This window comes from Cetorhinus maximus, chromosome 28 (assembly GCF_964194155.1).
Source record: "Cetorhinus maximus chromosome 28, sCetMax3.hap1.1, whole genome shotgun sequence".
In the NCBI taxonomy this organism is placed as follows: Eukaryota; Metazoa; Chordata; class Chondrichthyes; order Lamniformes; family Cetorhinidae; genus Cetorhinus; species Cetorhinus maximus.
Genome location: NC_135906.1, coordinates 8,813,808 through 8,822,101, shown reverse-complemented (window position 1 = coordinate 8,822,101; position 8,294 = coordinate 8,813,808).

The window sequence follows — 8,294 nt, the reverse complement described above, 5'->3', positions numbered from 1 at the left end:
TATTGTGGGGGTGGGAAACATTGTGGGAGGGGAACATTGTGGGAGTGGGAAACATTGTGGGAGCAGGGAACATATGAAGGGGGGAACATGTGAGGGGCGAACATTGTGGGAGTGGGAAACATTGTGGATGTTCGGAAAATTGTGGGAGGGGGAATATTGTGGGAGGGGGCATTGTGGAAGTGGGGAACATTGTGGGAGGGGGAACATTGTGGAAGCTGGAACATTGAGGAAGTGAGGAATATTGTGGATGCGGGGAATATTGTGGGAGGGTGAGCATTGTGGGAGCAAGGAACAATGTGGGAGGGGGGATCATTGTCGGAGCGGGGAACATATGAGGGGGGATCATTGTGAGAGTGGGGAACATTGTGGGATTTCGTAAAATTGAGGGGGGGAACATTATGGGAGGGGGAACAATTTGGGAGGCAGTCCATTGTGGGAGGGGGAACAATGTGGGACTGGGGAACAATGTGCGAGGGGGATAATTGTGGGAGGGGGGAACGTTGTGGGAATGGGAAACATTGTGGGAGGGGGAACAATGTGGGACTGGGGAACAATGTGCGAGGGGGATAATTGTGGGAGGGGGGAACGTTGTGGGAATGGGAAACATTGTGGGAGGGGGAACAATGTGGGACTGGGGAACAATGTGCGAGGGGGATAATTGTGGGAGGGGGGAACGTTGTGGGAATGGGAAACATTGTGGGAGGGGGAACAATGTGGGACTGGGGAACAATGTGCGAGGGGGATAATTGTGGGAGGGGGGAACGTTGTGGGAATGGGAAACATTGTGGGAGGGGGAACAATGTGGGACTGGGGAACAATGTGCGAGGGGGATAATTGTGGGAGGGGGGAACATTGTGGAAGGGGCAACATTGTTGAGGAACGTTGTTTGGGGGAACATTGTGGGAGGGGGGAGATTGTGGGACTGGGGAACATCGTGGGAAGGGGAACATTATGGGAGTGGGGAACATTTTTAAAATTATTTTATTTTATTCATTCACAGGATGTGGTCTTCGCTGGCTCGGCCAGCATTTATTGCCCATCCCTAGTTGCCCTTGAGAAGGTGGTGGGTGAGCTGCCTTCTTGAACCGCTACAGGCCATGTGGTGTAGGTACATCCACAACGCTGTTAGAGAGGGAGTTCCAGGATTTTGACCTATAGACAGAGAAGGAATGGCGATATTTCCAAGTCAGGATGGTGAGTGGCTTGGAGGGGAGCTTCAAGGTGGTGGTGTTCCCATCTATCTGCTGCCCTTGTGCCCTGGTAGCGGTCGTGGGTATGGAAGGTGCTTGGTGAATTCCTGCAGTGCATCTTGTAGCTGGTACACACTGTTGCTACTGTGCGTTGGTGGTGGAGGGAATGAATGTTTGTGGATGTGGTGCCAATCATGTGGGCTGCTTTGTCCTGGACGGTGTCAAGTTTCTTCAGTGTTGTGGGAGCTGCACTGATCCAGGCAAGTGGGGAGTATTCCATCACACTCCTGACTTGTGCCTTGTAGATGGTGGACAGGCTTTGGGGAGTCAGGAGGTGAGTTACTCGTTGGATGGTTCCTAGCTCTGACCTGCTCTTTTAGCCTCAGTATTTATATGGCTAGTCCAGTTCAGTTTCTGGTCAATGGTAACCTCCAGGATGTTAATAGTGGGGGATTCAGTGATGGTAATGCCATTGAACATCAAGGGGCGATGGTTGGATTCTCTCTTGTTGGAGATTGTCTTTGCCTGGCACTTGTGTGGCGCGAATATTACTTGCCACTTGTCAGCCCAAGCTTGGATATTGTCCAGGTCTTGCTGCATTTGGACATGGACTGCTTCAGTATCTGAGGAGTTGCGAATGGTGCTGAACATTGTGCAATCATCAGCGAACATCCCTACTTCTGACCTTATGATGGAAGGAAGGTCATTGATGAAGCAGCTGAAGATGGTTGGGCCGAGGACACTACCCTGGGGAACTCCTGCAGTGATGTCCCAGAGCTGAGATGATTGACCTCCAACAACAACAACCATCTTCCTTTGTGCTGGGTATGACTCCAACCAGCTAAGAGTTTTCCCCCTGATTCCCATTGACTCCAGTTTTGCTAGGGATCCTCGATGCCACAGTCTGTCAAATGCTGCCTTGATGTCAAGGGCAGTCACTCTCACCTCACCTCAGGAGTTCAGTTTTTTTTTTCCATGTTTGAACCAAGGCTGTAATGAGGTCAGGAGCTGAGTGGCCCTGGTGGGGTCCAAACTGAGCCTCAGTGAGCAGGTTATTGCTAAGTAAGTGCCGCGTTATAGCACTGTTGATGATCCCTTCCATTACTTTACTGATGATGGAGAGTAGATTGATGAGGCGGTAATTGACAGGGTTGGATTTGTCCTGCTTTTTGTGTACAGGACATACCTGGGCAATTTTCCACATAGCCAGGTGGATGCTAGTGTTGTAGCTGAACTGGAACAGCTTGGCTAGGGGTGCGGCAAGTTCTGGAGCATAAACCTTCAGTGTTATTTACGGAATATTGTCAGGGCCTATAGCCTTTGCAGTATCCAGTGCCTTCAGCTGTTTCTTGATATCACGTGGAGTGAATTGAACTGACTGGAACCTGGCATCTGTGATGCTGGGGACCTCCAGAGGAGGCCAAGATGGGCCATCCACTCGGCACTTCTGGCTGAAGATTGTAGCAAATGCTTCAGCCTTATCTTTTGCACTGATGTGCTGGGCTCCTCCATCATTGAGGATGGGGATATTTGTGGAGCTTCCTCCTCCAGTGAGTTGTTTAATTGTCCACCACCATTCACAACTGGATGTGGCAGGACTGCAGAGCTTAGATCTGATCCGTTCGTTGTGAGATCGCTTAACTCTGTCTATCACTTGCTGTTTATACTGTTTTGCATGCGAATAGTCCTGTCTTGTAGCTTCACCAGGTTGGCACCTCATTTTTAAGTATGCCTGGTGCTGCTCCTGGCATGTCCTCCTGCACTCTTCAATGAACCAGGGTTGATGCCCTGGCTTGATGGTAATGGTAGAGTGGGGGATATGCCAGGCCATGAGGTTACAGATTGTGTTTGAGTACAATTTTGTTACTGATGGCCCACAGCACCTCATGGATGCCCAGTCTTGAGTTGAAGATCTATCCTATTTAGCACGGTGATAGTGCCACACAAAACGATGGAGGGCATCCTCAATGTGAAGGCAGGACTTTGTCTCCACAATGACTGTGCGGTGGTCACTCCTACTGATACTGTCATGGGCAGATGCATCTGCAGCAGGCAGATTGGTGAAAATGAGGTCTGTTTTGCCCTCTTGTTGGTTCCCTCACCATCTGCTGCAGACCCAGTGTGGCAGCTATGCCCTTTAAGACTCAGGTGCTACCAAGCCACTCTGATGGACAGTGAAGTCCCCCACCCAGAGTATAATCTGTGCCTTTGCCACCCTCAGTGCTTCCTCCAAGTGGTATTCAATATGGCTAATGGAGCATGGTACATGGTAATCAGCAGGAGGTTTCCTTGGCCATGTTTGACCTGATGCCATGAGACTTCATGGGGTCCAGAGTTGATGTTGAGGGCTCCCAGGGCAACTCCCTCCCGACTGTATACCACTGTGTTGCTACCTCTGCTGGGCCTGTCCTATACCCAGGGATGGTGATGGTGGTATCTGGGACATTATCTGTAATGTATGATTCCGTGAGGATGATTATGTGAGGCTGTTGCTTGACTAGTCTGTGAGACAGCTCTCCCAATTTTGGCAGTAGCCCCCAGGTGTTAGTAAGGAGGACTTTGCAGGGTTGACAGGGCTGCAATTGCCACTGGCATTTCCAGTGCCTAGGTCAATGTCATGTGGTTTCATTCCTTTTTTGTGTAGCGGTTTGTTACAACTGGGTGACTTGCTAGGCTATTTCAGAGTCAATCAAGTCACATGTAGGCCAGACCAGATAAGGACGGCAGATTTCCTTCCCTAAAGGGCACTAGTGAACCAGATGGGTTTTAACAATTGACAGTGGTTTCATGGCCATCATTAGACTTTTATTACCAGGTATTTATTAAATTCAAACTCTACCATCTACCGTAGTGGGATTCGAACCCAGGTCTCCAGAGAATTACCCTAGGTCTCTGGATTACAAGTCCAGCAACAATACCACTATGCCACTACCTCCCCATAATTCCCACAACATTGTGGAGGGGGAACATTGTGGGAGGGGGAACATTGCGGGAGGGGGAGCATTGTGGGAGGGGGAACATTGTGGGAGGGGGAACATTGCGGGAGGGGGAACATTGCGGGAGGGGGAACATTGCGGGAGGGGGAACATTGCGGGAGGGGGAACATTGCGGGAGGGGGAACATTGCGGGAGGGGGAACATTGCGGGAGGGGGAACATTGCGGGAGGGGGAACATTGCGGGAGGGGGAACATTGTGGGAGGGGGAACATTGTGGGAGGGGGAACATTGTGGAGGGGGAACATTGTGGGAGGGGGAACATTGCGGGAGGGGGAACATTGTGGGAGGGGGAACATTGCGGGAGGGGGAACATTGTGGAGGTGAACATTGTGGGAGGGGGAACATTGCGGGAGGGGGAACATTGTGGAGGTGAACATTGTGGGAGGGGGAACATTGCGGGAGGAGGAACATTGTGGGAGGGGGAACATTGTGGGAGGGGGAACATTGTGGGCGGGGGAACATTGCGGGAGGGGGAACATTGTGGGAGGGGGAACATTACGGGAGGGGGAACATTGTGGAGGTGAACATTGTGGGAGGGGGAACATTGCGGGAGGGGGAACATTGCGGGAGGAGGAACATTGTGGGAGGAGGAACATTGTGGGAGGGGGAACATTGCGGGAGGGGGAATATTGCGGGAGGGGGAACATTGCAGGATTGGGAACATTGTGGGCGGGGGAATATTGCGGGAGGGGGAACATTGTGGGCGGGGGAATATTGCGGGAGGGGGAACATTGTGGGAAGGGGAACATTGCGGGAGGGGGAACATTGCGGGAGGGGGAACATTGCGGGAGGGGGAACATTGTGGAGGGGGGGCATTGTGGAGTGGGAACATTGCGGGAGGGGGAACATTGCGGGAGGGGGAACATTGCGGGAGGGGGAACATTGTGGGAGGGGGAACATTGCCGGATTGGGGGATCATTGCCGGGAGGGGGAACATTGAGGAAGGAAGGGGGAAAATCCAGTAGCGAGGTCAAGTTCAGGCTGACCACTGCCCCTCCAGAGGAAAATTTGAGGAAGTCCAGCTCCTGAGGCACCGTGAGAACTGGACACAGGGCAGGGGGCTGGACACCGAATTCAGCCTGAGAATAGAGGAGAATGTCACAGTGCTGGATGTTAAGTAAATGTTCCAGTCAGTGCCAGAGAGAGTTCACAACAATCCCTCCAGAATTGCTGACATGGGAACTTCAGGAAAATGAGCAATATCAGATGATTAATAATATTAGGGCTTTACAGCAGCATTTTTAATGCTGTTTCTCTTTTTGCCAGCTTTTGTAGGAACATTAACTCATTCACTCCTCACGATGCAAGGAAGCGTGAAGAAAAGGAACGTGAGCGAAGACAAAGGGAGGAGCGGGAATGTTCGGTTAGTGAGAGGGAGCAGAGGAGATTTACCAGAATGGTTCCAGGGATGTGGAATTTTAGCTACAAGGTCAGGTTGGAGAAGCTGGAGGTGTTCTCCCCAGAGCAAACAAGATTGAGGGGAGATTTGTTAGAGGCGTACAAGATTATGACAGGTTTGGAAGATAGAAAAACTTGTTCCCGTTAGCTGATGGTATGAGGACTAGGGAGAGACAGATTTAAGGTTTTGGGCAAGAGAAGCAGGGGGATGTGAGGAAGATCGTTTTTGCACAGCGAGTCATAATGACCTGGAAATCGGTGATGGAAGCGGACATGGTCAATGATTTCAATAGAAAATTGGATGGGCACTTGATGGAAATAAACTTGTAGGGTTACGGGGGATGGAGGGGGCAACGGGACTGACTGGATTGCTCTACAGAGGGCTGACATGGACTGGATGGGCTGAGAGGCCTCCTCCTGCGCTGTAATGGTTCTATAGTGCAATCTATGGTAATACAGTGGAATGAAAGGAAGGGGAGGGAGGGAAGGGAAGCGAAGGAAAGAGGAGGGAAGATAATATTATGAACACCAAATATTGAGGGAATCAATCGACTTTCACTGCCCATCCTCATTACTCAAAGAAGGGCAATAAATTCTCCTGCTCTTGCGGCCAACATTCCTTTCTCAAACAGTATCACCAAAGCCAAATTGACTGGTCATTCATCTTATTGTTGTTTCAGGGATGTTACTGGTGCAGATCGACTGATGTTTTATCTGATTAGCAAGCATCACAGCATTCCAAGTGTTTGGCACTTCAGAGATATTTCAAAGTGAAAATGTGCCAGGTTGGCGCACATGTTATAAATCTCCAAGCAGGGCCGGCATGCCAAGGGGTCCAGTAGGTCCACCATCTCTAAGACAAATAGCAGCAAAATCATCGAGGATCTCTGTGGGTCAGTGACTGCTCATCGCCATGAGATGCGAGTGGTCTGAGATCACTGTGACTGTGATGATTATTCTGTTAACGATCACACTAGGAACCATTACCCTTTAAAGAGAAATTCGAAGGTCCAGTGACCAATTGAAAGAAATAACGTCATAAGATTCCAGGGTTTAAAACAAATTAATTTCACTATACAATAACCAATAAAGAAACGCTACCAAATAATGAAACAAAAACAGAAAATGCTGGAAAAACTCAGCAGGTCTGACAGCATCTGTGGAGAGAAAAGAAACAGAGTTAACATTTCGAGTCCGTATGTGCTCTGAAGAGTCATACGCCCTCGAAACATTAACTCTGGATTTTTTTCTCTCCACAGATGCTGTTAGACCTGCTGAGTTTTTCCAGCATTTTCTGTTTTTGTTTGAGATTTCCAGCATCCGCAGCATTTTCCTTTTATACTATTAAATAATGACCTGAGGTGAATACTTGTATTTTACATCGAAAAGCATAATAAAACACAATCGCTTACATTTTAGTCTAAAGTTCTCAAGTGAATCTCCCCCTTTTCCTTATTACTTCACCTTCCTGCGTCCAGTTCTGGTCATCACACCTTAGGAGGGATGTGAGAGGGTGCAGAGGAGATTTACCGGAATGGTTCCAGCGATGAGGGAATTTAACTATAAGGTTAGGTTGGAGAGGCTGGAATTGTTCCCCTTGGGACAATGGAGGTAGAGGGGAAATCTGATGGATTATGATAGGTTTAGATAAGCTCGATAAAAGTAATTATGTTCCCAATGGCTGATGATACAAGGACTAGGGAACACAGATTCAAGGTTTGGGGCAAGAGTTGCAGGGGGGAATCTGAGGAAGAACTCATTTTACACAGTGGGTGGTAATGACCTGGAGCTCAATGCCCAGGAGAGTGGTGCAAGTGGAGATAATCAGTGATTTCAAAAGGAAAATGGATGGGCACTTGAGGGAAATAAACCTAGAAGGCTACAGATATGGAATGGGGCTAACTGGATTGCTCTACAGAGAGCTGGCATGGACTAAATGGACTGAATGGCCTTCTTGTGTGCTGTAATGACTCTCTGACCCTATGAAACAGAGTAATGAGCCTTGACTTCAACACAGCGAGGAGGTGGGGAAAACTAAGAATCTGTCGGGCGGCATATTTGGATCTTGGAAGGATCGAGTGCAGAACGGTAACGTCAGTGGAGAGAGTAAAGGCTGCAATTGAAAGATAGGCTGAGGGGGCCACCTGATACTCTGTCCCCTGATACATAATCCAACTTTCACTTCCGTAAACTTTTCACTTGTTCAGGAGTGTGGAAGGGTTTTCCCCGCTTTGCTCCCCCAGTAGAATTTCAAACCTCGCTTCCAAAGGAGTTCAAAATACGCTGGAGTATTTTCGTCATTGAGTCTGGATCTCATCAGATGACCTGGGAGCCTGGGGTTTTCGATGAATTCCCTGCGTTACCCAGGCAGATTTAGATTGTTGAATTGACTAATGATACAGGATGCCCCACACAGGGCCCCTCGTCACTCAGGGGCGGTGTGGTCAGGTACACTGTACCTGGATGCGGAACCGACCTTGTCTGGGTGCTTGGATGTGAAGGGATGACCAGAGGGGCACAGCAGCTCTAATAGCAGCTCGCTGAGACGGAGCTTTGAAAGTTGGAATTTCTGACTTGCCGACATGAAAAGCCCGTTTGTTCTCCCATGGGAGGAAGTCAAATTCTGGGAGCTGAGGAGCACAGTGCACACAGGGTGTTGCCATGGTGATTGCATGGGCCCTTCAGAATCCCAGACAGCTGTAGCATGCGA